Raw genomic sequence first — 26,648 nt, 5'->3', positions numbered from 1 at the left:
CTACAGTTCTTTTTGGATCCCCCAAAGTGTATCTGCACTATTCTTCAAATGGGCCTCTTCCTCAGGAGTCAGAGTCACCTTCACAACATCTGAGATTCCATTCTGTCCCAAGATGCAAAGAACACTAAGGTAAACAGCATCTTTTATTCCATAGAGACCCTTAGTCATGATGGAAATTGGATGCACCTGCCGATGATTCTTCATTATACTTTCTTCCAAATCTTCCACAAATAGCCCAATGGCTCAGGAAGTGTAGCCTTTTCAGTTTGATAACCTCATAGGCACTGTCAACCACCTATTTGTGAACCTCTTTCCATTGTTCCTTATCTGCATCAGTGCCTAAGTCAGGGTGAAGATTCTTAAGGAAGACGCCAGCAACATTTACTCCACTGCATAGAGGCACACTAGAATCTCCATGCTCCCCAGGGACCCACCTATGCCAGCTTAATGGGTGAACTCCCAGCCTTTCCCCAATTAAGTAATGGAACCAGAATGAACCCAGATTACAACCACTTCCAGTAACACGGTTTTTGGGAAAGCCACTTATCTTCCAAGCCACATAGGTCAAGATACCCATTGGATTGGAAACAACAAACAACTTGCAGTTTAGGCTGTATTTTACTATATTAAGAATGATTAATTTAAAATGTTCACGTTATGCTGGACCAAATTAAGAAGGTTTTTTCTCTGTGAAAATAACCAGCTTGGAGTTTGTAGTCACATTATAGTCTTTGCCAGAGACAAATTTTGGTGTTCTAAGGAAAAGCCTTCCATGCTGGAGATTCGTCATCTCTCGTTTCAATTTGTCTTCCACGACATCAACAAGAGCAAGTTCATTTGACAAGTCCTTCATTAAAATACAGATGGCCACAAGCCATGCTAACAACAGCAACCCTAACAACCGTAATCTTATCTGGGGGGTATAGTCTTAAGAATATTCTGAATCAACTGATCCTTGAGAGCTGCTGTATTTGACTTAGAACCAAAAATAATTGGGAGTGCATGTCGGGTGGGTGCACAGGCATTGACAGTGCACAAGGTTGGGTCCAGACTTGGTGGCAGCTGGTCCCCTAAACAGCATAATCTTAAAAATTAAATGGATCAAAGAATAAGAAAATCTATCAATGTAACATATCACAATAATAGAATGAAGGTAAAAATCACATAATCATTTCAAATGAGGCAGAAAAGGCATTTCACAAAATGCACACCCTTTAATGATAAAAAAAAGTCAGAAAGCAAGGAATCAAAGTGAATGTCCTCAACATGGGCAATTACATTTATGAAAAACCCAGCTAATATCATACTCAGTTGTAAGAGACTTGACAGCTTTATTCTTAAAATCTTGATCAAGACAAAAATGCCTACTTTTACCATTGCTATTAAACATTTTACTGGAAGTTCTAGCTAGAGCAATAAGACACACAAAGAAAGAAATAACAAGCACCCAATTGTAAAGAAAAAAAGTAGAATTATCTTTATTCACAAATAACATAATCCCATATATTGAAAAATCCCAAAGAATTCACTAAAAAAAATCTAGTAGTAGAGCTGATAAACAAATTCAGCCAAGTTTCAGAATGCAATATCAGCATACAAAATCATTTGTATTTGTATTCACCAGCAATGAGCAATCCAAAAAGAAAAAAGAAATTAAGAAAGCAATTACACTTAAAATCACATGTAAAAGAATTCAATACCTAGGAATAAATTTAACCAACAAGGTGAAATAAGTGTACACTGAAACTATAAGATATGCTGAAGAAAATTAATAAGATTTAAGTAAATGAAACACCCTATGCTAGTGGTATGAAGACTTACTATTGTTAAAGTATCAATATTACTACCCTAGCAATCTACAGATTCAATGTAATCCCTACCATATTCCAGCAGTCTTTTTTGAAAAATGGAAAAGCCAACCCTTAAATTCATATAGAGTTGTAAGCCAAAACATTCTTGAAAAAAAGTAGAAAGCCAGAATTCTGGAGGGATCTTTCCCCAATTTTAAAATTACTGTAAATATACAGTCATCAAAAAAGTGTGGTGACAGCATAAGTACAGACATATAGACCAATGGAATAGAATTGAAAGCCCAGAAATAAATACATACACCGATTTCCAATTGATTTTTGACAAGGGTACCAAGACCATTCAATGAGGAGAAAATAGTTTTTTTGTTTTTTTGTTTTTTTTTTTAATGTATATTCCTTTTTTTTTTTTTAATTTTTTTTTTCTGAAATTTATTGACAAATTGGTTTCCATACAACACCCAGTGCTCATCCCAAAAGGTGCCCTCCTCAATACCCATCACCAACCCTCTCCTCCCTCCCACCCCCCATCAACCCTCAGTTTGTTCTCAGTTTTTAACAGTCTCTTATGCTTTGGCTCTCTCCCATTCTAACCTCTTTTTTTTTTTTTTCCTTCCCCTCCCCCATGGGTTCCTGTTAAGTTTCTCAGGATCCACATAAGAGTGAGACCATATGGTATCTGTCTTTCTCTGTATGGCTTATTTCACTTAGCATCACACTCTCCAGTTCCATCCACGTTGCTACAAAAGGCCATATTTCATTTTTTCTCATTGCCATGTAATATTCCATTGTGTATATAAACCACAATTTCTTTATCCATTCATCAGTTGATGGACATTTAGGCTCTTTCCATAATTTGGCTATTGTTGAGAGTGCTGCTATGAACATTGGGGTACAAGTGGCCCTATGCATCAGTGCTCCTGTATCCCTTGGATAAATTCCTAGCAGTGCTATTGCTGGGTCATAGGGTAGGTCTATTTTTAATTTTCTGAGGAACCTCCACACTGCTTTCCAGAGCAGCTGCACCAATTTGCATTCCCACCAACAGTGCAAGAGGGTTCCCGTTTCTCCACATCCTCTCCAGCATCTATAGTCTCCTGATTTGTTCATTTTGGCCACTCTGACTGGCGTGAGGTGATACCTGAGTGTGGTTTTGATTTGTATTTCCCTGATAAGGAGCGACGCTGAACATCTTTTCATGTGTCTGTTGGCCATCCGGATGTCTTCTTTAGAGAAGTGTCTATTCATGTTTTCTGCCCATTTCTTCACTGGGTTATTTGTTTTTCGGGTGTGGAGTTTGGTGAGCTCTTTATAGATTTTGGATACTAGCCCTTTGTCCGATATGTCATTTGCAAATATCTTTTCCCATTCCGTTGGTTGCCTTTTAGTTTTGTTGGTTGTTTCCTTTGCTGTGCAGAAGCTTTTTATCTTCATAAGGTCCCAGTAATTCACTTTTGCTTTTAATTCCCTTGCCTTTGGGGATGTGTCGAGTAAGAGATTGCTACGGCTGAGGTCAGAGAGGTCTTTTCCTGCTTTCTCCTCTAAGGTTTTGATGGTTTCCTGTCTCACATTTAGGTCCTTTATCCATTTTGAGTTTATTTTTGTGAATGGTGTGAGAAAGTGGTCTAGTTTCAACCTTCTGCATGTTGCTGTCCAGTTCTCCCAGCACCATTTGTTAAAGAGACTGCCTATTTTCCATTGGATGTTCTTTCCTGCTTTGTCAAAGATGATTTGGCCATACGTTTGTGGGTCTAGTTCTGGGGTTTGTATTCTATTCCATTGGTCTATGTGTCTGTTTTGGTGCCAATACCATGCTGTCTTGATGATGACAGCTTTGTAGTAGAGGCTAAAGTCTGGGATTGTGATGCCTCCTGCTTTGGTCTTCTTCTTCAAAATTCCTTTGGCTATTCGGGGCCTTTTGTGGTTCCATATGAATTTTAGGATTGCTTGTTCTAGTTTCGAGAAGAATGCTGGTGCAATTTTGATTGGGATTGCATTGAATGTGTAGATAGCTTTGGGGAGTATTGACATTTTGACAATATTTATTTTTCCAATCCATGAGCAGGGAATGTCTTTCCATTTCTTTAAATCTTCTTCAATTTCCTTCAGAAGCTTTCTATAGTTTTCAGCATACAGATCCTTTACATCTTTGGTTAGATTTATTCCTAGGTATTTTATGCTTCTTGGTGCAATTGTGAATGGGATCAGTTTCTTTATTTGTCTTTCTGTTGCTTCATTGTTAGTGTATAAGAATGCAACTGATTTCTGTACATTGATTTTGTATCCTGCAACTTTGCTGAATTCCTGTATCAGTTCTAGCAGACTTTTGGTGGAGTCTATCGGATTTTCCATGTATAATATCATGTCATCTGCAAAAAGCGAAAGCTTGACTTCATCTTTGCCAATTTTGATGCCTTTGATTTCCTTTTGTTGTCTGATTGCTGATGCTAGAACTTCCAGCACTATGTTAAACAGCAGCGGTGAGAGTGGGCATCCTTGTCGTGTTCCTGATCTCAGGGAAAAAGCTTTCAGTTTTTCCCCGTTGAGGATGATGTTAGCTGTGGGCTTTTCATAAATGGCTTTTATGATCTTTAAGTATGTTCCTTCTATCCCGACTTTCTCAAGGGTTTTTATTAAGAAAGGGTGCTGGATTTTGTCGAAGACCTTTTCTGCATCGATTGACAGGATCATATGGTTCTTCTCTCTTTTTTTGTTAATGTGATGTATCACGTTGATTGATTTGCGAATGTTGAACCAGCCCTGCATCCCAGGAATCAATCCCACTTGATCATGGTGAATAATTCTTTTTATATGCCGTTGAATTCGATTTGCTAGTATCTTATTGAGAATTTTTGCATCCATATTCATCAGGGATATTGGCCTGTAGTTCTCTTTTTTTACTGGGTCTCTGTCTGGTTTAGGAATCAAAGTAATACTGGCTTCATAGAATGAGTCTGGAAGTTTTCCTTCCCTTTCTATTTCTTGGAATAGCTTGAGAATGATAGGTATTATCTCTGCTTTAAACGTCTGGTAGAACTCCCCTGGGAAGCCATCTGGTCCTGGACTCTTATTTGTTGGGAGATTTTTGATAACCGATTCAATTTCTTCGCTGGTTATGGGTCTGTTCAAGCTTTCTATTTCCTCCTGATTGAGTTTTGGAAGCGTGTGGGTGTTCAGGAATTTGTCCATTTCTTCCAGGTTGTCCAATTTGTTGGCATATAAGTTTTCATAGTATTCCCTGATAATTGTTTGTATCTCTGAGGGATTGGTTGTAATCATTCCATTTTCATTCATGATTTTATCTATTTGGGTCATCTCCCTTTTCTTTTTGAGAAGCCTGGCTAGAGGTTTGTCAATTTTGTTTATTTTTTCAAAAAACCAACTCTTGGTTTCGTTGATCTGCTCTACAGTTTTTTTAGTTTCTATATTGTTTATTTCTGCTCTGATCTTTATTATTTCTCTTCTTCTGCTGGGCTTAGGCTGCCTTTGCTGTTCTGCTTCTAGTTCCTTTAGGTGTGCTGTTAGATTTTGTATTTGGGATTTTTCTTGTTTCTTGAGATAGGCCTGGATTGCAATGTATTTTCCTCTCAGGACTGCCTTTGCTGCGTCCCAAAGCGTTTGGATTGTTGTATTTTCATTTTCGTTTGTTTCCATATATTTTTTAATTTCTTCTCTAATTGCCTGGTTGACCCACTCATTCGTTAGTAGGGTGTTCTTTAACCTCCATGCTTTTGGAGGTTTTCCAGACTTTTTCCTGTGGTTGATTTCAAGCTTCATGGCATTGTGGTCTGAAAGTAAGCATGGTGTAATTTCAATTCTTGTAAACTTATGAAGGGCTGTTTTGTGACCCAGTATATGATCTATCTTGGAGAATGTTCCATGTGCACTCGAGAAGAAAGTATATTCTGTTGCTTTGGGATGCAGAGTTCTAAATATATCTGTCAAGTCCATCTCATCCAATGTCTCATTCAGGGCCCTTGTTTCTTTATTGACCGTGTGTCTAGTTGATCTATCCATTTCTGTAAGTGGTGTATTAAAGTCCCCTGCAATTACCACATTCTTGTCAATAAGTTTGCTTATGTTTATGAGTAATTGTTTTATATATTTGGGGGCTCCGGTATTCGGTGCATAGACATTGATAATTGTTAGCTCTTCCTGATGGATAGACCCTGTAACTATTATATAATGTCCTTCTTCATCTCTTGTTACAGCCTTTAATTTAAAGTCTAGTTTGTCTGATATAAGTATGGCTACTCCAGCTTTCTTTTGGCTTCCAGTCGCATGATAAATAGTTCTCCATCCCCTCACTCTCAATCTAAAGGTGTCCTCAGGTCTAAAATGAGTCTCTTGTAGACAGCAAATAGATGGGTCTTGTTTTTTTATCCATTCTGATACCCTATGTCTTTTGGTTGGCGCATTTAATCCATTTACATTCAGTGTTATTATAGAAAGATACGGGTTTAGAGTCATTGTGATGTCTGTATGTTTTATGCTTATAGTGATGTCTCTGGGACTTTGTCTCACAGGGTCCCCCTTAGGATTTCTTGTAGGGCTGGTTTAGTGGTGACAAATTCCTTCAGTTTTTGTTTGTTTGGGAAGACCTTTATCTCTCCTTCTATTCTAAATGACAGACTTGCTGGATAAAGGATTCTTGGCTGCATATTTTTTCTGTCTAGCACCCTGAAAATCTCGTTCCAATTCTTTCTGGCCTGCCAAGTTTCAAAAGAGAGATCAGTCACGAGTCTTATAGGTCTCCCTTTATATGTGAGGGCACGTTTACCCCTTGCTGCTTTCAGAATTTTCTCTTTATCCTTGTATTTTGCCAGTTTCACTATGATATGTCGTGCAGAAGATCGATTCAAGTTACGTCTGAAGGGAGTTCTCTGTGCCTCTTGGATTTCAATGCCTTTTTCCTTCCCCAGTTCAGGGAAGTTCTCAGCTATGATTTCTTCAAGTACCCCTTCAGCACCTTTCCCTCTCTCTTCCTCCTCTGGGATACCAATTATGCGTATATTATTTCTTTTTAGTGTATCACTTAATTCTCTAATTTTCCCCTCATACTCCTGGATTTTTTTATCTCTCTTTTTCTCAGCTTCCTCTTTTTCCATAACTTTATCTTCTAGTTCACCTATTCTCTCCTCTGCCTCTTCAAGCCGAGCTGTGGTGGTTTCCATTTTGTTATGCATTTCGTTTAAAGCGTTTTTCAGCTCCTCGTGACTGTTCCTTAGTCCCTTGATCTCTGTAGCAAGAGATTCTCTGCTGTCCTGTATACTGTTTTGAAGCCCAGCGATTAATTTTATGACTATTATTCTAAATTCACTTTCTGTTATATTATTTAAATCCTTTTTGATCAGCTCATTAGCTGTTGTTATTTCCTGGAGATTCTTCTGAGGGGAGTTCTTCCGCTTGGTCATTTTGGATAGTCCCTGGCGTGGTGAGGACCTGCAGGGCACTTCCCCTGTGCTGTGGTGTATACCTGGAGTTGGTGGGCGGGGCCGCAGTCAGACCTGATGTCTGCCCCCAGCCCACCGCTGTGGCCACAGTCAGACTGGTGTGTGCCTTCTCTTCCCCTCTCCTAGGGGCGGGATTCACTGTGGGGTGGTGTGGCTCGTCTGGGCTACTTGCACCCTGCCAGGCTTGTGATGCTGGGGATCTGGCGTATTAGCTGGGGTGGGTAGGCAAGGTGCTCGGGGGCAGGAGGGGCAGGCTTAGATCGCTTCTCCTTAGGTGATCTGCTTCAGGAGGGGCCCTGTGGCAGCGGGAGGGAGTCAGATCCGCTACCGGAGGTTTGGCTCCGCAGAAGCGCAGAGTTGGGTGTTTGCGCGGAGCGAGCAAGTTCCCTGGCAGGAACCGGTTCCCTTTGGGATTTCGGCTGGGGGATGGGCGGGGGAAATGGCGCTGGCGAGCGCCTTTGTTCCCCACCAAACTGAGCTCTGTTGTCAGGGGGCTCAGCAGCTCTCCCTCCCTTTGTCCTCCAGCCTTCCCGCTTTCCGAGCAGAGCTGTTAATTTCTGACCTCCCAGACGCTAAGTCGCGCTTGCTGTCGGAACACAGTCCGCCCGGCCCCTCCGCTTTTGCAAGCCCGACTCGGGGGCTCTGCTTGGCCGGCGAGCCGCCCCTCCGCCCTGGCTCCCTCCCGCCAGTCCGTGGAGCGCGCACCGCCTCGCCGCCCTTCCTACCCTCTTCCGTGGGCCTCTCGTCTGCGTTTGGCTCCGGCGACTCTGTTCTGCTAATCCTCTGGCGGTTTTCTGGGTTATTTAGGCAGGTGTAGATGGAATCTAAGTGATCAGCAGGACGTGCGGTGAGCCCAGCGTCCTCCTAAGCCGCCATCTTGCCCTGATTCTAAGAAAATAGTTTTTTCAATGGATGATGCTGGAACAATTGGACTTCCACATGAAAAATAATGAAATTGGACTCTGGCCTCATACCATATACAAAAATAAAGTCAATAGCAATGATAAAGAATGAAATATGGCCATTTTCAGCAATGTGGATGGAACTGGAGGGTATTATGCTAAGTGAAATGTCAGTCAGAGAAAGACCGATACCATATGTTTCACTCATATGTGGATCTCGAAAAACTTAACAGAAGGCCATGGGGGAGGGAAGGGAAAAAAAGTTATAAACAGAGAGGAAGGGAGGCAAACCATAAGAGACTCTTGAATACTGAGAACAAACTGAGGGTTGATGGGGGGTAGAGAGAGGGGAAAGTGGGTGATGGGCACTGAGGAGGGCACTTGTTTGGATGAGCACTGGGTGTTGTATGGAAACCAATTTGACAATAAATTATACTTTAAAAAATCAAGTCAAAATCCATCAGTGGCCTAAATATAAAAGCTAAAACCATAGGGCACCTGGGCGGCTCACTCAGTTAAGTGTCCGACTTAGGCTCAGGTCATGATCTCACGGTTCATGAGTTTGGGCGCCATCTCATGCTCTCTGCTGTCAGCTCAGAGCTCACTTCAGATCCTCTGTCCCACTCTTTCTTTGTCCCTACCCCGCTTGTGCTCTCTCTCTCTCAAAAATAAACATTTAAGAAAAAGCTATAACTATAAAACCTTTATAAAAAACATAGATGTGAATCTTCATGATCTTGGATTTGGCATTCTTAGCTATGACACCAAAGGAACAAAACTTAAAGTAGATAAATTGGACTTTATCAAAATTAAAATCTTTTGTGTATTGAAGGACATTATCAAGAAACTGAAAAGAAAACCTACATAATGACAGAAAACATTTACAAATCATATATGTGATAAGAGTTTAATATTCAGAATATATAAAGAACTCTTACAACTCACCAAAAAAAAAACAAAAAAGTAAAAAAAGATTAGGCAAAAGAATTTGTGACGACATGTATGGAGCTACAAAGTATAACGCTAAGCAAAATAAGTCAGTCAGAGAAAGACATGATTTCACTCATATGTGGAATTTAAGAAACAAAAAAGAAAGGGAAAAAATAAGAAGGAGAGATTGAAATTAAGAAAAAAGACTCTTAAATATAGAGATCAAACTGATGGTTACCAAAGGGGAGGTGGTTGGGGGGATGGAATAAATAAGTGACGGATATTAAAGAGTGCACTTGTGATGAGCAAAGCATGATGTATGGAAGTGTTGAATTACTATATTTTACATCCGAAACTAATATAACACTGTATTTTCATTCACTGGAATTAAAATTAATACATACATACATACATACATACCTAAATAAATAAATAAATGTTGAGGCACTGGGACAAATAAGCAAAAGATTTGAATAGCCATTTCTCCAGGAAGATATAAAATGTCAAATAAACACATGAAAATATGCTGAACATCATATTCATTAGGGAAATGTTCACCAAAACCACAATGAGATATCACTTAGCCATTAAGATAACTATAATATGAAAAGAATGGAGTGTGGTGAGGATGTGGGGACATTAATATACTTGTGCCCTGTTGATGGGAATTTAAACTGGTATAGTTGCTATGGAAAACAGTATGACAGTTCCTCAAAAAATTGAAAATAAAATTACTATATGATCCAGCAATTCCACTTCTGGGTATATCAGTCAGAGAAAGAGAGATATATGATTTCACTCATATTTAGAATTTGATAGGGGAAGAGAAGGAAAAATAAGACAAAAGCAGAGAGGTAGGCAAACCATAAAACTCTTAAATAGAAAAATCTGAGGGTTGCTGGGGAGGTTATGGGTTAAATGGGTGATGGACATTAAGGAGGGGACTTTTTGGGATTAGCACTGGGTGTCATATGTAAGAGATGAATAACTGGGTTCTACTCCTGAAATCAAGACTACACTATATGTTATCTAACTTGAATTAAAAAAATAGTTTTAAAAAAATGAAGTAGAATCTTGACACCCATGTTCACAGCAGCATTGTTAACAATAGCCAAAATGTGGAAGCAACCCAAGTGCCCATCATCGGATGAATGGATAAGCAAAATGTGGTATGTGCACATGATGAAATATTATTTAACCTTTTAAATAATGGAAATGCTGACACAGGCTACAACATGGATGAATCTTGAGGACATTATGCTAAGTGAAATAAACCAGTAACCAAAAGGCAAATCCTGTATGACTCCATGTATATGAGGTATCCAGAGTAAAATTGAGACAGAAGGTAGAATGGTAGTTGCCAGGAAAAAAGACAAATAGGAAATTGTGTAATGGATATAGAGCTTCAGTTTTATAAGATGAAAAGAGTTCTGGATATTGTTTGCACTACAATGTGAATGTGATAACAATACTGAACTGTGCACTTTAAAATAATTAAGATGAATTTTTATTGAAATAGGCAGAGAAAGATACCATATGTTTTCACCGTTATGTGTATCTTGAGAAACTTAATAGAGGACCAGAGGGGAGGGGAAGGGGGAAAAAAGTTACAGAGAGGGAAGGAGGCAAACCATGAGAACAAACTGAAGGTTGATGGGGAGTGGGGGATAGGGCATAGTGTGTGATGGGCACTGAGGAGGGCACTTGGGATGAGCACTGGGTGTTGTATGGAAACCAATTTGACAATAAATTATATATATATATATGCACACACACACATATATATAATAATATTTTTTAATGTTTATTTATTTATTTTTGAGAGAGAGAACAAGCAGGAGAGGGGCAGAGAGAAGGAGACACAGAATCTGAAGCAGGTCCCAGGCTCTGAGCTATCAGCACAGAGCCTGATGTATGGCTTGAACTCATGAACTGTGAGATCATGACCTGAGGTGAAGTCGGATGCTTAACTGACTGAGCCACCCAAGCACCCCAAGATGGTAAATTTTATGTTATATATATTTTATCACAATTCTAAATAATAAATAAATAAATAAATAAATATCAAAAGCTTAAAAATGAAAAGTGTTGGCAAAGTTATAGAGAAATTCAAACCCTCATATACTTCCGATGGAAATGTTAAATGAATAGTGCAGTCACTATGGAAAACAATTTGACAGTTCCTCAAAAAGCCAAACATGGAATTATATATGACCTAAGCAATTCCATATATATATGTATATATACCCAAAAGAATTGAAAATACAGACTCAAACTGATACTTATATCTCAATTTCATTCCAGCATTATGCACAGTGGCCACAATTGGGAAGCAACCCAAGTGTCCATAAACAAATGAATGGATAAATAAAATGGATATATATATATATATATATAATGGAATATTATTCAACCACCAAAAGAAATGACATTCTCAGAGAGGTTGCTGCTTGTTTTATCCTGTAGGGTTTTGATATTTTCGTGTCTCACATTTAGGTCTTTGATACATTTTGAATTTATTTATGTGTATGATGCAAGAAAGAGGTCCAATTTCATTCTTCTGCATGTCGTTCTGCACTTCTCCCAGCACCATTTGCTAAAGAGACTTTTTGTCCATTAGATACTCTTCCCTGCTTTGCCAAAGATGAGTTGGCCACATATTTGTGAATCCATTTCTGGGTGTTCTATTCTATTCCACTGATCCATGTGTCTGTTTTTGTGCCAGTACCATCCATCTTGATGATTACAGCTTTGTAATACACCTTGAAGCCTGGAATTGTGATGCCTCCCGCTTTGGTTTTCTTTTTTAATGTTACTTTGGCTATTTCAAGTCTTTTGTGGTCCCACACAAATTTTAGGATTGCTTTTTCTAGCTCTGTGAAGAATACTGGTGCTATTTTGATAGGGATTGCATTGAATTGTAGATTGCTTTGGATAGTATTGACATTTTAACAATATTTGTTCTTCCACTTCATGAGCAATGGAAGATTTTTCAATTTTTTGTGCATTCTTCAATTGCTTTCATAAGCTATCTATAGATTTCATGTATAGATTTTTCACCTCTTTGGTTAGGTTTATTCCCAGGTGTCTTAGGGGTTTTGGTGCAATTGTAAATGGGATCGATTATTGATATCTCTTTCTGCTGCTTTATTACTGGTGTATAGAAATGCAACTGATTTCTGTACTTTGATTTTATATCCTGTGATATTGTTGAATTCTTGTATCAGCTCTAGTAGTATTTTGGTGGAGTCTTTCAGGTTCTCCATGTAGAGTATCATATCATCTGCAAAGAGTAAATGGATGCTTGATATGGATGCTTCCTCGCTGATATGGATACTTTTTATTTCTTTTTGTTTTCTGATTGCTGAGGCTAGGACATCCAGTACTCCATTGAACACCAGTGGTGAGAGTGGACATCCCTGTTGTGTTCACAACTTCTCTCTTGACGTGACTTCAGAGGCAAGGTAAATATAAGCAAAAATGAACTATTGGGACCTCATCAAGATAAAAAAGCTTCTGCACAGCAAAGAAAAACATCAATAAGACTAAAGAGCAACTGACAGAATGGAAGAAGATATTTGCAAATGACATCAGATAAAGGATTAGTATCCACAATCTATAAAGAACTTATCGATGAAATTTTGGAAAGATGGTGGCGTAGGAGGACGCAGGGCTCACCGCGCCTACTGCTGATCAGTTAGATTCCACCTACACCTGCCTGAATAACCCAGAAAACCACCAGAAGACTAGCAGAATGGAGCCTCTGGAGCCAAGCGCAGACGAGAGGCCCACTGAAGAGGGTAGGAAGGGCGGAGAGGCAGTGCGCACTGCATGGACTGGCAGGAGGGAGCCGGGGCAGAGGGGCAGCCTGCCGGCCAAGCAGAGCCCCCGAGTCTGGCTTGCAAAAGGGGAGGGGCCAGACGGAGTGTGTTCCCACAGCAAGCGTGACTTAGCATCTGGGAGGTCCTTAGTTAACAGCTCTGCTCAGAAAGCAGGAAGGCTGGAGGACAAAGGGAGGGAGAGATGCTGAGCCCTGGGACAACAGAGCTCAGTTTGGCAGGGAACAAAGATGCTCACCAGTGCCATCTCCCTCGCCCATCCCCCAGCCAAAATCCCAGAGGGAACCAGTTCCTGCCAGGGAAATTGCTTGCTCCTCGCAAACACCCAAAGCTGTGCTTCTGCGGATCCATCCCTCTGGCAGCGGGTCTGACTCCTTCCTGTTGCCAAAGGGCCCCTCCTGAAGTGGATCACCTAAGGAGAAGCGAGCTAAGCCTGCCCCTCCTGCCCCCGTGCACCTTGCCTACCCACCCCAGCTAATACGCCAGATCCCCGGCATCACAAGCCTGGCAGTGTGCAAGTAGCCCAGATGGGCCATGCCACCCCGCAGTGAATCCCGCTCCTAGGAGAGGGGAAGAGAAGGCACACACCAGTCTGTCTGTGGCCCCAGCGGTGGGCTGGGGGCAGACATCAGGTCTGACTGCGGCCCCACCCACCAACTCCAGTTATACACCACAGCACAGGGGAAGTGCCCTGCAGGACCCCACCACTCCAGGGACTATCCAAAATGACCAAATGGAAGAATTCCGCTCAAAAGATTCTCCAGGAAAAAACAACAGCTAATGAGCTGATCAAAAAGGATTTAAATAATATAACAGAAAGTGAATTTAGAATAATAGTCATGGGGGCGCCTGGGTGGCTCAGTCGGTTAAGCATCCGACTTAGGCTCAGGTCATGATCTCAAGGACCATGAGTTCGAGCCCTGCATCAGGCTTTGTGCTGGCAGCTCAGAGCCTGGAGACTGCTTCAGATTCTGTGTCTCCCTCTCTCTCTGACCCTCCCCTGTTCATGCTCTCTCTCTGTCACAAAAATAATAAACATTAAAATTTTTTTTTTAAAAAGTATACTAGTCATAAAATTAATCGCTGGGATTGAAAACAGTACAGAGGACAGAAGAGAATCTATTGCTACAGAGATCAAGGGACTAAGGAACAGTCAGGAGGAGCTGAAACCCGCTTTAAACGAGATGCAAAATAAAATGGTAATGACCATGGCTCTGACTGAAGAGGCGGAGGAGAGAATAGGTGAACTAGAAGATAAAATTATGGAAAAAGAGGAAGCTGAGAAAAAGAGAGATAAAAAAATCCAGGAGTATGAGGGGAAAATTAGAGAAATAAGTGATACACTAAAAAGAAATAATATATGCATAATTGGTATCCCAGAGGAGGAAGAGAGAGAGAAAGGTGCTGAAGGGGTACTTGAAGAAATAATAGCTAAGAACTTCCTTGAACTTGGGAAGGAAAAAGGCATTGAAATCCAAGAGGCACAGAGAACTCCCTTCAGACATAACTTGAATCGATCTTCTGCACGACATATCATAGTGAAACTGGCAAAATACAAGGATAAAGAGAAAATTCTGAAAGCAGCAAGGGATAAGCATGCCCTAACATATAAAGGGAGACCTATAAGACTCGTGACTGATCTCTCTTTTGAAACTTGGCAGGCCAGAAAGGATTGGCACGAGATTTTCAGGGTGCTAGACAGAAAAAATATGCAGCCAAGAATCCTTTATCCAGCAAGTCTGTCATTTAGAATAGAAGGAGAGATAAAGGTTTTCCCAAGCAAACAAAAACTGAAGGAATTCGTCACCACTAAACCAGCCCTACAAGAGATCCTAAGGGGGATCCTGTGAGACAAAGACCAGAGACATCACTACAAGCATAAATCATAGAGACATCACAATGACTCTAAACCCGTATCTTTCTATAATAACACTGAATATAAATGAATTAAATGCGCCAACCAAAAGACATAGGGTATCAGAATGGATAAAAAAACAAGACCCATCTATTTGCTGTCTACAAGACTCATTTTAGATCTGAAGACACCTTTAGATTGAGAGTGAGGGGATGGAGAACTATTTATCATGCTACTGGAAGCCAGAAGAAAGCTGGAGTAGCCATACTTATATCAAACAAAATAGACTTTAAAATAAAGGCTGTAACAAGAGATGAAGAAGGGCATTATATAATAATCACAGGGTCTATTCATCAGGAAGAGCTACCAATTATAAATGTCTATGCGCTGAATACCGGAGCCCCCAAATATATAAAAAAATTACTCATAAACATAAGCAACCTTATTGATAAGAATATGGTAATTGCAGGGGACTTTAACACTAAACTTACAGAAATGGATAGATCATCTAGACACACGGTCAATAAAGAAACAAAGACCTTGAATGATATATTGGGTCAGATGGACTTGACAGATCTATTTATAACTCTGCATCCCAAAGCAACAGAATATACTTTTTTCTCGAGTTCACATGGAACATTCTCCAAGATAGATCACATACTGGGTCACAAAACAGCCCTTCATAAGTATACAAGAATTGAAACCATACCATGCATACTTTCAGAACACAATGCTATGAAGCTTGAAATCAACCACAGGAAAAAGTCTGGAAAAGCTCCAAAAGCATGGAGGTTAAAGAACACCCTATTAACGAATGAGTGGGTCAACCAGGCAATTAGAGAAGAAGTTTAAAAATATATGGAAACAAACGAAAATGAAAATACAACAATCCACACGCTTTGGGATGCAGCGAAGGCAGTCCTGAGAGGAAAATACATTGCAATCCAGGCCTATCTCAAGAAACAAGAAAAATCCCAAATACAAAATCTAACAGCACACCTAAAGGAACTAGAAGCAGAACAGCAAAGGCAGCCTAAACCCAGCAGAAGAAGAGAAATAATAAAGATCAGAGCAGAAATAAACAATATAGAATCTAAAAAAACTGTAGAGCAGATCAACGAAACCAAGAGTTGGTTTTTTGAAAAAATAAACAAAATTGACAAACCTCTAGCCAGGCTTCTCAAAAAGAAAAGGGAGATGACCCAAATAGATAAAATCATGAATGAAAATGGAATTATTAAAACCAATCCCTCAGAGATGAAACAATTATCAGGGAATACTATGAAAAATTATATGCCAACCAATTGGACAACCTGGAAGAAATGGACAAATTCCTGAACACCCACATTCTTCCAAAACTCAATCAGGAGAAAATAGAAAGCTTGAACAGACCCATAACCAGCGAAGAAATTGAATCGGTTATCAAAAATCTCCCAATAAATAACAGTCCAGGACCAGATGGCTTCCCAGGGGAGTTCTACCAGACATTTAAAGCAGAGATAATACCTATCATTCTCAAGCTATTCCAAGAAATAGAAGGGGAAGGAAAACTTCCAGACTCATTCTATGAAGCCAGTATTACTTTGATTCCTAAACCAGAGACCCAGTAAAAAAAGAGAACTACAGGCCAATATCCCTGATGAATATGGATGCAAAAATTCTCAATAAGATACTAGCAAATCGAATTCAACGGCATATAAAAAGAATTATTCACCATGATCAAGTGGGATTCATTCCTGGGATGCAGGGCTGGTTCAACATTCGCAAATCAATCAACGTGATACACCACATAAACAACAAAAAAGAGAAGAACCATATGATCCTGTCAATCGATGCAGAAAAGGCCTTTGAGATGTTCAGCGTCGCTCCTTATCAGGGAAATACAAATCAAAACCACACTCAGGTATCACCTCACGCCAGTCAGAGTGGCCAAAATGAACAAATCAGGAGACTATAGATGCTGGAGAGGATGTGGAGAAACGGGAACCCTCTTGCACTGTGGGTGGGAATGCAAATTGGTGCAGCTGCTCTGGAAAGCAGTGTGGAGGTTCCTCAAAAAATTAAAAATAGACCTACCCTATGACCCAGTAATAGCACTGCTAGGAATTTATCCAAGGGATACAGGAGCACTGATGCATTGGGCCTCTTGTACCCCAATGTTGATAGCAGCACTCTCAACAATAGCCAAATTATGGAAAGAGCCTAAATGTCCATCAACTGATGAATGGATAAAGAAATTGTGGTTTATATACACAATGGAATATTACGTGGCAATGAGAAAAAATGAAATATGGCCTTTTGTAGCAACGTGGATGGAACTGGAGAGTGTGATGCTAAGTGAAATAAGCCATACAGAGAAAGACAGATACCATATGGTTTCACTCTTATGTGGATCCTGAGAAACTTAACAGGAACCCATGGGGGAGGGGAAGAAAAAAAAAAAGAGGTTAGAATGGGAGAGAGCCAAAGCATAAGAGACTGTTAAAAACTGAGAACAAGCTGAGGGTTGATGGGGGGTGGGAGGGAGGAGAGGGTGGGTGATGGGTATTGAGGAGGGCACCTTTTGGGATGAGCACTGGGTGTTGTATGGAAACCAATTTGTCAATAAATTTCATAAAAAAAAAAAAAGAAAGAAAAGGCCTTTGACAAAATCCAGCACCCTTTCTTAATAAAAACCCTTGAGAAAGTCGGGATAGAAGGAACATACTTAAAGATCATCAAAGCCATTTATGAAAAGCCCACAGCTAACATCATCCTCAACGGGGAAAAACTGAGAGCTTTTTCCCTGAGATCAGGAACACGACAAGGATGCCCACTCTCACCGCTGCTGTTTAACATAGTGCTGGAAGTTCTAGCATCAGCAATCAGACAACAAAAGGAAATCAAAGGCATCAAAATTGGCAAAGATGAAGTCAAGCTTTCGCTTTTTGCAGATGACATGATATTATACATGGAAAATCCGATAGACTCCACCAAAAGTCTGCTAGAACTGATACAGGAATTCAGCAAAGTTGCAGGATACAAAATCAATGTACAGAAATCAGTTGCATTCTTATACACTAACAATGAAGCAACAGAAAGACAAATAAAGAAACTGATCCCATTCACAATTGCACCAAGAAGCATAAAATACCTAGGAATAAATCTAACCAAAGATGTAAAGGATCTGTATGCTGAAAACTATAGAAAGCTTATGAAGGAAATTGAAGAAGATTTAAAGAAATGGAAAGACATTCCCTGCTCATGGATTGGAAAAATATATATTGTCAAAATGTCAATACTACCCAAAGCTATGTACACATTCAATGCAATCCCAATCAAAATTGCACCAGCATTCTTCTCGAAACTAGAACAAGCAATCCTAAAATTCATATGGAACCACAAAAGGCCCCGAATAGCCAAAGGAATTTTGAAGAAGAAGACCAAAGCAGGAGGCATCACAATCCCAGACTTTAGCCTCTACTACAAAGCTGTCATCATCAAGACAGCATGGGAGTGGCACCAAAACAGACACATAGACCAATGGAATAGAATAGAAACCCCAGAACTAGACTCACAAAAGCATGGCCAACTCATCTTTGACAAAGCAGGAAAGAACATCCAATGGAAAAAAGACAGCCTCTTTAACAAATGGTGCTGGGAGAACTGGACAGCAACATGCAGAAGGTTGAAACTAGACCATTTTCTCACACCATTCACAAAAATAAACTCAAAATGGATAAAGGACCTGAATGGAGACAGGAAACCATCAAAACCTTAGAGGAGAAAGCAGGAAAAGGCTTCTCTGACCTCAGCCGTAGCAATGTCTTACTCGACACATCCCCAAAGGCAAGGGAATTAAAAGCAAAAATGAATTACTGGGACCTTATGAAGATAAAAAGCTTCTGCACAGCAAAGGAAACAACCAACAAAACTAAAAGGCAACCAACGGAATGGGAAAAGATATTCGCAAATGATATATCGGACAAAGGGCTAGTATCCAAAATCTAAAAAGAGCTCACCAAACTCCACACCCGAAAAACAAATAACCCAGTGAAGAAATGGGCAGAAAACATGAATAGCCACTTCTCTAAAGAAGACATCCGGATGGCCAACAGGCACATGAAAAGATGTTCAGCGTCGCTCCTCATCAGGGAAATACAAATCAAAACCACACTCAGGTATCACCTCACGCCAGTCAGAGTGGCCAAAATGAACAAATCAGGAGACTATAGATGCTGGAGAGGATGTGGAGAAACGGGAACCCTCTTGCACTGTGGGTGGGAATGCAAATTGGTGCAGCCGCTCTGGAAAGCAGTGTGGAGGTTCCTCAGAAAATTAAAAATAGACCTACCCTATGACCCAGCAACAGCACTGCTAGGAATTTATCCAAGGGATACAGGAGTACTGATGCATAGGGCCACTTGTACCCCAATGTTCATAGCAGCACTCTCAACAATAGCCAAATGATGGAAAGAGCCTAAATGTCCATCAACTGATGAATGGTTAAAGAAATTGTGTTTTATATACACAATGGAATACTACGTGGCAATGAGAAAAAATGACATATGGCCTTTTGTAGCAACGTGGATGGAACTGGAGAGTGTGATGCTAAGTGAAATAAGCCATACAGAGAAAGACAGATACCATATGGTTTCACTCTTATGTGGATCCTGAGAAACTTAACAGGAACCCATGGGGGAGGGGAAGGAAAAAAAAAAGAGGTTGGAATGGGAGAGAGCCAAAGCATAAGAGACTGTTGAAAACTGAGAACAAGCTGAGGGTTGATGGGGGGTGGGAGGGAGGGGGGGGTGGGTGATGGGTATTGAGGAGGGCACCTTTGGGGATGAGCACTGGGTGTTGTATGGAAACCAATTTGTCAATAAATTTCATAAAAAAAAAGAAAAGATGCTCAACATTACTCATCATCAGAGAAGTACAAATCAAAACCACAATGAGATACCACCTCACATCTGTCAGAATGACTAAAATAAACAACTCAGGAAACAAATGTTGGCAATGATGCAGAGAAAGGGGAACCATTTTTCACTGTTGGTGGGAATGCAAGCTAGTGTAGTCACTCTCGAAAACAGTATGGAGATTCATTAAAAGAACGGTAGAACTACCCTACAACCCAGCAATTGCACTACTAGGAATTTATCCAAAGGATACAAAAATGCCGATTCAAAAGGGCACGTGCCTCCCAATGTTTATAGTGGTGCTATCCACAATTGCCAAATTATGGACAGAGCCCAAATATCCATTGACTGATGAGTGGATAAAGTAGATGTGGTATATATATGTAATGGAATACTATTCATTGATGAAAAAGAATGAAATATTGCCATTTGCAACAATGTGGATGGAACTAGAGGTTATTATGCTAAGCGAAATAAGTCAGAGAATGACAGATATCATTATTTCACTCATATGTGGAATTTGAGAAATTCAACAATGAACATATGTTAAGGGAAGGAAAAATAAGATAAAAGCAGAGACGGAGGCAAATTATAAGAGATTCTTAAATACAAAGAACAAACTGAGGGTTACTGGTGGGGGTGGTTGAGGAATGGGTTAATGGGTGATGTGCACTAAGGAGAACACTTTTTGGGATGATCACTGGGTGTCGTATGTAAGAGATGAATTACTTGCCAAGACTACATTGTATGTTAACTAACATGAATTTAAATACATAAAAAAATAAAGAAATGACATTCTCATATGTGGCATAACATGGATGAACCTTGAAAACATTATACTTGGTGAAATAAGCCAGAAACTAAAGGTCAAATATGGTATGCTTCCACTTAGATGAAATATCCAGAATAGGCAAATTCATTGACACAGAAAGTAGATTAGGGGTTACCAGTGGTTGGGGGAGTGGAACAATTCAGAGTTATTGCTTAATGGCTGCATATTTTCTGTTTGGGATGACAGAATTGTTTAAGAAATAAGTGATGATGATTGCACAACAATGAATGTAAATAATGCCACTGAGTTCTACACTTAAAAATGGTTAAATTGGCAAATTTTATGTTATATACATTTTATCGCAATAAAATATATAAAAAAGAGAAAACGTGATAATAACAGCTATACATACTACTCTTACTGCTGTGTTCTAGTATAACCATTTGTGAAGTACCTACTTTGTGCCAGGTACTATTTTAGGTACTGGGGAAATGGTTGTAAAGAACACTCTAGTCAGAGTAGACAGACAATATACAAAGAAATGAGTAATAATCAGGAAACCTAATTTATACTCAAGACTTTGTGGCCCTGGAACTCTATGACTTCTATTATTCATGACCATTTGATGAGTCCCTTCCTGTGCCAGGCCCTGGAGACCTAGGTTGTAGAACTGCCTTGGAATAGAGCTCAGTCCAGGCATGGAGAATTGAGTTGTTTCTTATCCTTCACAATATTTCCTTGGGTTCTGGCACCTCACTGCCCTCACCTCACTTTGACTCAGTTCCTTGAGTGCCTAGAGAGCTCCTGGTACTATCCTTCCCCTTCTTTTTGTCCAGGCTTGACTGGTTGGCTTTTACACCATCCCCTCCCATCCCACCTTACCTCCTGTGGAATATGAAATTTCAGGGCTCCCACTTGAGGATTTTCTTTTTTTTATTTTTTTAACGTTTATTTATTTTTGAGACAGAGAGAGACAGACCATGAACGGGGGAGGGTCAGAGAGAGAGGGAGACACAGACTCTGAAACAGACTCCAGGCTCTGAGCTGTCAGCACAGAGCCTGACGTGGGGTTCGAACTCACGGACCGCGAGATCATGAATGGATTTTCAACATAGACAAAATAATGGGCCAATTCAAGACCCAGTTTAGTTATCAACTGAGTATCAAACAGGTAAAAACAAACCAAGCAAGTCATTCATTCTTCAATCTGGCAAACATTTTAATGAGCCGCTGCTCTGACCCAGATGTCAGCCACTTTACTTCACAGTCATAATAATGGTAGAAATAATACCTTGAGCACCTATTGTGTGTAGGACACTTCCCATGGATTAACTCACTGAATTTTCATACAATCTTGTGTAGAGGTAGAGCTTATCCACATTTTTCAGCTGAAAAGCTGAGGTTCAGAGAGATGTGGTTAATGTTAGTGGGGGGCCCAATGCACCTGACCATTCCACAGCTCATGTATTCACCACACAGCCAGAGCACTATGCCCTCTGCCAACACCTCACTTTAGTGTATTCCCCACAGTCCATAGCATACACCACACACTTCACCCATGTTTCACTTGCACATCTCACATACAACATCTTCCTTAGACATACTTCCTATATCTAGTGTTCTTGAATACCACACAGAAACTGGCATGCACAACCAGACATACAGACATTACAAAGACACTGTCACAACTATTCTTCCCCAACACTTTACACACATACACATATGTCTGCACAGGCCATGCATATGATAAGCCATGTCTCCCACGCAAGTATAAATACTTATTTCAGAAATATGCAGTCACACTATGTTTTGGCAACAAAACGAGGCAAAGAGACTCTTTACTCACTCTGCGACATTCCTTTCAGTATCTCCTCCCCTCCTAGACCTGCCCAGGCTTCATGCCATGCTATCTTCATTTCACTCACATATAGACCCCATACATAGTTTCATAGTAATATACAGGCCCAGCCCAGGCCACATCTAGGAACTGCCAACTCCTCCCCCACCCTTTCCTTGCCTGGCTCTCCTCACACTGTGGCATTTGGAGTCACTTCGCAGAAGGTGGCTATGCAGACAGAGCTCTGCCCTGAACCTCAGGAAAGGACAGTCTGGTGGGTCTATTTCCCCTTCCACCTGTCCTTGAACCTTGCCTCACTTTTGGTTTTCGAACCTTTTCCATATGTCTACCTTATGGTTGGAGAGGGTGAACCACGGAACTATATTCACTGCCTCTTGTCTTCCAGATGCTTGGCCCAAGGAGGAGTTGGGGTTTAGGTTTCCTATAATAGCATGGGGGTAGGGTCTTCCTCAGGAATCCAGGCTTTAAGTATTTGTTCTATAGCTACTGCTGCTCTACCAATTCCTGGAGTTAAACATAGGATAGGCCTATCCTATCACTATGAGAAATGGAGAGTGCAAGAAGATGCCTAAGAGACCTGGTCTAGGCTGGGAGTTTTCTGCATGGCTGTATTTTCTCAAGGTCTCCTTCTGGATCAGGTGCCCTACAGGGGTTCCCATGTATCATTTTAAGCACAGAATGGACATATCAAAAGCAGTGTGTTGTACTCTAATGAGTAAGCTGGCAGGTATTGTGAGTAAACTACTTGCACTTGACTCCTTACTAGTTGTGTGATCTAAGGTAAGTTGCTAAATCTCTCTGACATCAGGTGGTCTATTCTATAAATGGGGTTAATGATGGTATCTCTTTTACAGGATTGTTTCAAGGATTAAATGGGAGGATTAAAAAGTGACTGGTACATATAAAATACTTAATAGGTGTTTATTCAATAAATAAACTAATATAGCTCCACTCAGGATCACAGACACAAAAAATATCCAATAAAATCACTGCCATTCACTGTGTGTCTCAATGGAATGTAAGCTCCACAAGGGCAAGGGCTTTATGTAAATTTTTAAACAAGCTTCTAGAACAGTGTCTGGAAAATATTAAGTGCTTGATAAATATTTCTTGAATGAATGAATTAACGAGCAGCTAAGTGAATAATATATTCCAGAAATGGTGTTAGACATGTGGGATAGAATTCTAATATAGACAACACCTGTCCACACGTAGCTAACAATCTATTCATTAAACTAGTAATTACACCAATAATTGAACCTGGGGTGAATGCTGTGAAAGAAGAAAGGAGGGTGCTGTAAGAGTGAAACATAAAAATAATTTGCTATTCTCAGAGGTAAAAGGGAGTCTCCCAGAGCCAGTGATGCCTGAGCCTAAAAAAGGATCAGGTGGCAAGAGAACTTCAAATCCACATGGCCAACCATCTAGCTGATATCTTCTGGATATCCCACAGGAACAACAACCCTGCCATGAACCAAACTGAAATCTTCATATTGCTCCCTGTACATCTGTTCCTCTGACTCAGTTTTTCCTGCTTGCATGAATGTCCTAATGTATAACCAGAGTTCCCTGACCAGGAAACTCATAAGTCATCTTTGACTGCTCCAAGTCCCCATATCTAACCCAACATTGAGTCCCATAAATGCTACCTCTGTAAAGTATATAGTAGTGGTTAAGAGATTGGATTCTAAAGTCAGCTTTCCCTGGCTTATATCCTAGCTCTGCAACTTACTAGTTACTTATACTTTCTGTGCCTCAGAGCCCTCACCTGAAAAAATGTGTGATAATATTTCATAAGATTATTGTGAGGATCAAATGAATTAATCTAGCTAGAGTACTTAAATCAGTTGCCTAGCACATAGTAAGTACTTAATATCTGTTAACTATCTATGATAATGGTGATGATAATGGTCTCTCAAATATGTACTTCTGTCCCTCTTGACTGTGACTATCATGGTGTAGACTCTCATTTTGCTTAAATCACAAGATCTTAAATCACTGTAACCAGGGAGACCCATTAAGAGACTGTTACATGTAGGTTGGAAATGATGGGGATCCTGAACTGGGGCAACAACCTTGGAGATGAAGAGAATGGAATAGATGAAAGACATCCCACTGCCATTAAGTCTATTGTCAATTCATTGAGGGTATGAACTGTTGTTGTTTTATCTTTGTATCCCACCACTGCCTGTGAGGCACACTGACACAGACACACAAATACAGCATAATACAACACTTCACATACAAATTACTATTGATTATATGGATTTGATTAAATTGAGTTTACAAGACTAGGTGACTGATTTGATCTTAGGAGAAGTCCAAGATGGTTTAGAACCTGAATTGAATCTTAGGGAGAATTATGAAATTTCTTTCCATAGAGTTGTATAACACTCAGAGTATGTCCCAAGTACCTTGCTTTCCCTACCCTAATGTCAGTTATTGGCAGGGCCCCAGCTAGAGTAAAGCCCTTTGGGCTGAGGAGGGGGTTGTTTCTCTTGGGGGCCTCCCTTCCGCTTTCTCTGCCCTGGGCAGTGAGTCCTTCTTCATAGTATTTGAATTAGAGGAAACAGATAGACTGAGGAAGTGAAGAAAAAACAGGCTGCCTGTGCTCTGTAAGCCAATGTAAACACTTGGTGGTTTCCTGTTGTTGCAGCCCAAAGTGTCCCATGACATCATTCCTGGCCTTTCCAGAATACACTGGCTTGGCTAAGCCTGCTTACCTGTCCAAGGCTGAGTGGCAGTCACCCCTCTTTCTCACCAGGGTTAGATCCTCTGGAACTAGAAAACTTCTCTGGGCCAACCATTCACCACCTTCCCAGGTGGTCACATAGGCCTTTCTAGCCCTATAAGGCATTGGAGGCTCTGGGCTGGACATGCATTCCCACTTCCCAGAGACCCAGTGGCTTATGGGTCAGAGCAAGATTTCCCAAGCCATAAAAGTTATTTTCCTTCTTTTAGTGGAGATTTGGATTCAGAAGAGAGGGAGGAGGGTGTGACACACAGACTCTAAAATAGGCCATAACTGCTTCCTCCTCTTTCTATCTTACCCAAGGGCATACAGGCTTATTCTCTCAATGTTGGTCACAAATTCCTAGGAACAAAACTATACGGACTCTTTCAAACCTTGTAGTCTAATCTTCCCATAATGCAGATGAGAACACTGGGACCCAAAGAAAGGAAAAAAAAACTGGTCCCAGTCACAAGTTTGTCGGTGCAGCATAAGCCATCCACTGCCAGATGTCTGAACCTAAACTATCTTTAGACAGGACTATATAACTGCAAGAGCTCTTGACAGGAAATTCAGAAACCAGGATAGAAGGTCTAATTCCTCTTTGGGAGCTTGGATAAATTCCTCTTTTTTTGGGGCCTTGGCTTAGCTATAATTCAGTTCAAGGTAACAAATATTTATTGAGAACCTACTGTGTTTGGTAGAGCTGGTAGTTCCTGGAAATGAGAAAAAAAAACAAGATGAGAACACTTGCCATTTCAAAGGTTGGAATGAAAAGAGAATGAAAGAGATGGTCTGAATTTTATAAGAGATCTAAAGCTTATGTGGACTCCACAGCCCTGTTTCTAGGCAGAATCAAACCATAATCAGGGGTCTAGTGTCCTTTAGGGCTGCATTTCCCTCCCCACTCACTTCATAAGGCAGCAGAGAACTCTCACTGGGCCAGAGTATTGTTTCCAAAAAAGTTTACCAGTTCTAGTCCAATTCAGCTGGATAGATTTGCATAGAGATGTGACAAAGTCCTAAATTACTGTCTCCAAAATGAAGCCAAATGACTTATGGTAAATCCTATATCCAGCAGTAATTGGATTTCAATCCCTAGCTATGCCATGGAGCACAAACAATTGAAACAGCTTTTTTAACCAATCAAATTCATCACAGCCTAGATTTCAAGTGGAATTCAGAGGCGCCTTTAGGGAAAAGAATTCCTACTCCTTCACCCAAATATTAACAAGGCTATGCCAAGTCATTCCATTAGTCGATCAATTTAACTGCAGCATGGATTAGATGAAACATAGAGGATGCAAAAGCCTACACAGATGTAGGAGGCTGCAGAGGCACATTGGGAGACACAAAGTAACACACATAGACACAAGGTAATGCACATACACACACTCTCAGAGCAGCACACACACACACACACACACACAAAGACACACACACAAAGACACACACAATTCAACCAGAAATTAGGAAAAGATAACTAGCTGTCTGAGAGTACTGGGTGCCCATTTTGTGACCAACTGCTTATCTTTCTCTCTTTTCTCCCTCTACAACCATTCTAACTCAAATAAAATATTGTACTTTTTTCTACATTAGAAA

At 40.4% G+C, this 26,648-nt stretch overlaps 1 pseudogene; it reads right to left on the bottom strand.

Moving 5' to 3' along the window:
- On the bottom strand, nucleotides 1–25,193 carry LOC122477073 (annotated as a pseudogene).
- Nucleotides 25,194–26,648: the final 1,455 nt, after the last annotated feature.

Source organism: Prionailurus bengalensis, chromosome X (assembly GCF_016509475.1).
Source record: "Prionailurus bengalensis isolate Pbe53 chromosome X, Fcat_Pben_1.1_paternal_pri, whole genome shotgun sequence".
Taxonomy (NCBI): Eukaryota; Metazoa; Chordata; class Mammalia; order Carnivora; family Felidae; genus Prionailurus; species Prionailurus bengalensis.
The sequence above is the reverse complement of the archived record's forward strand: the minus strand, read 5'-3'. Positions and strand labels throughout refer to the sequence as shown.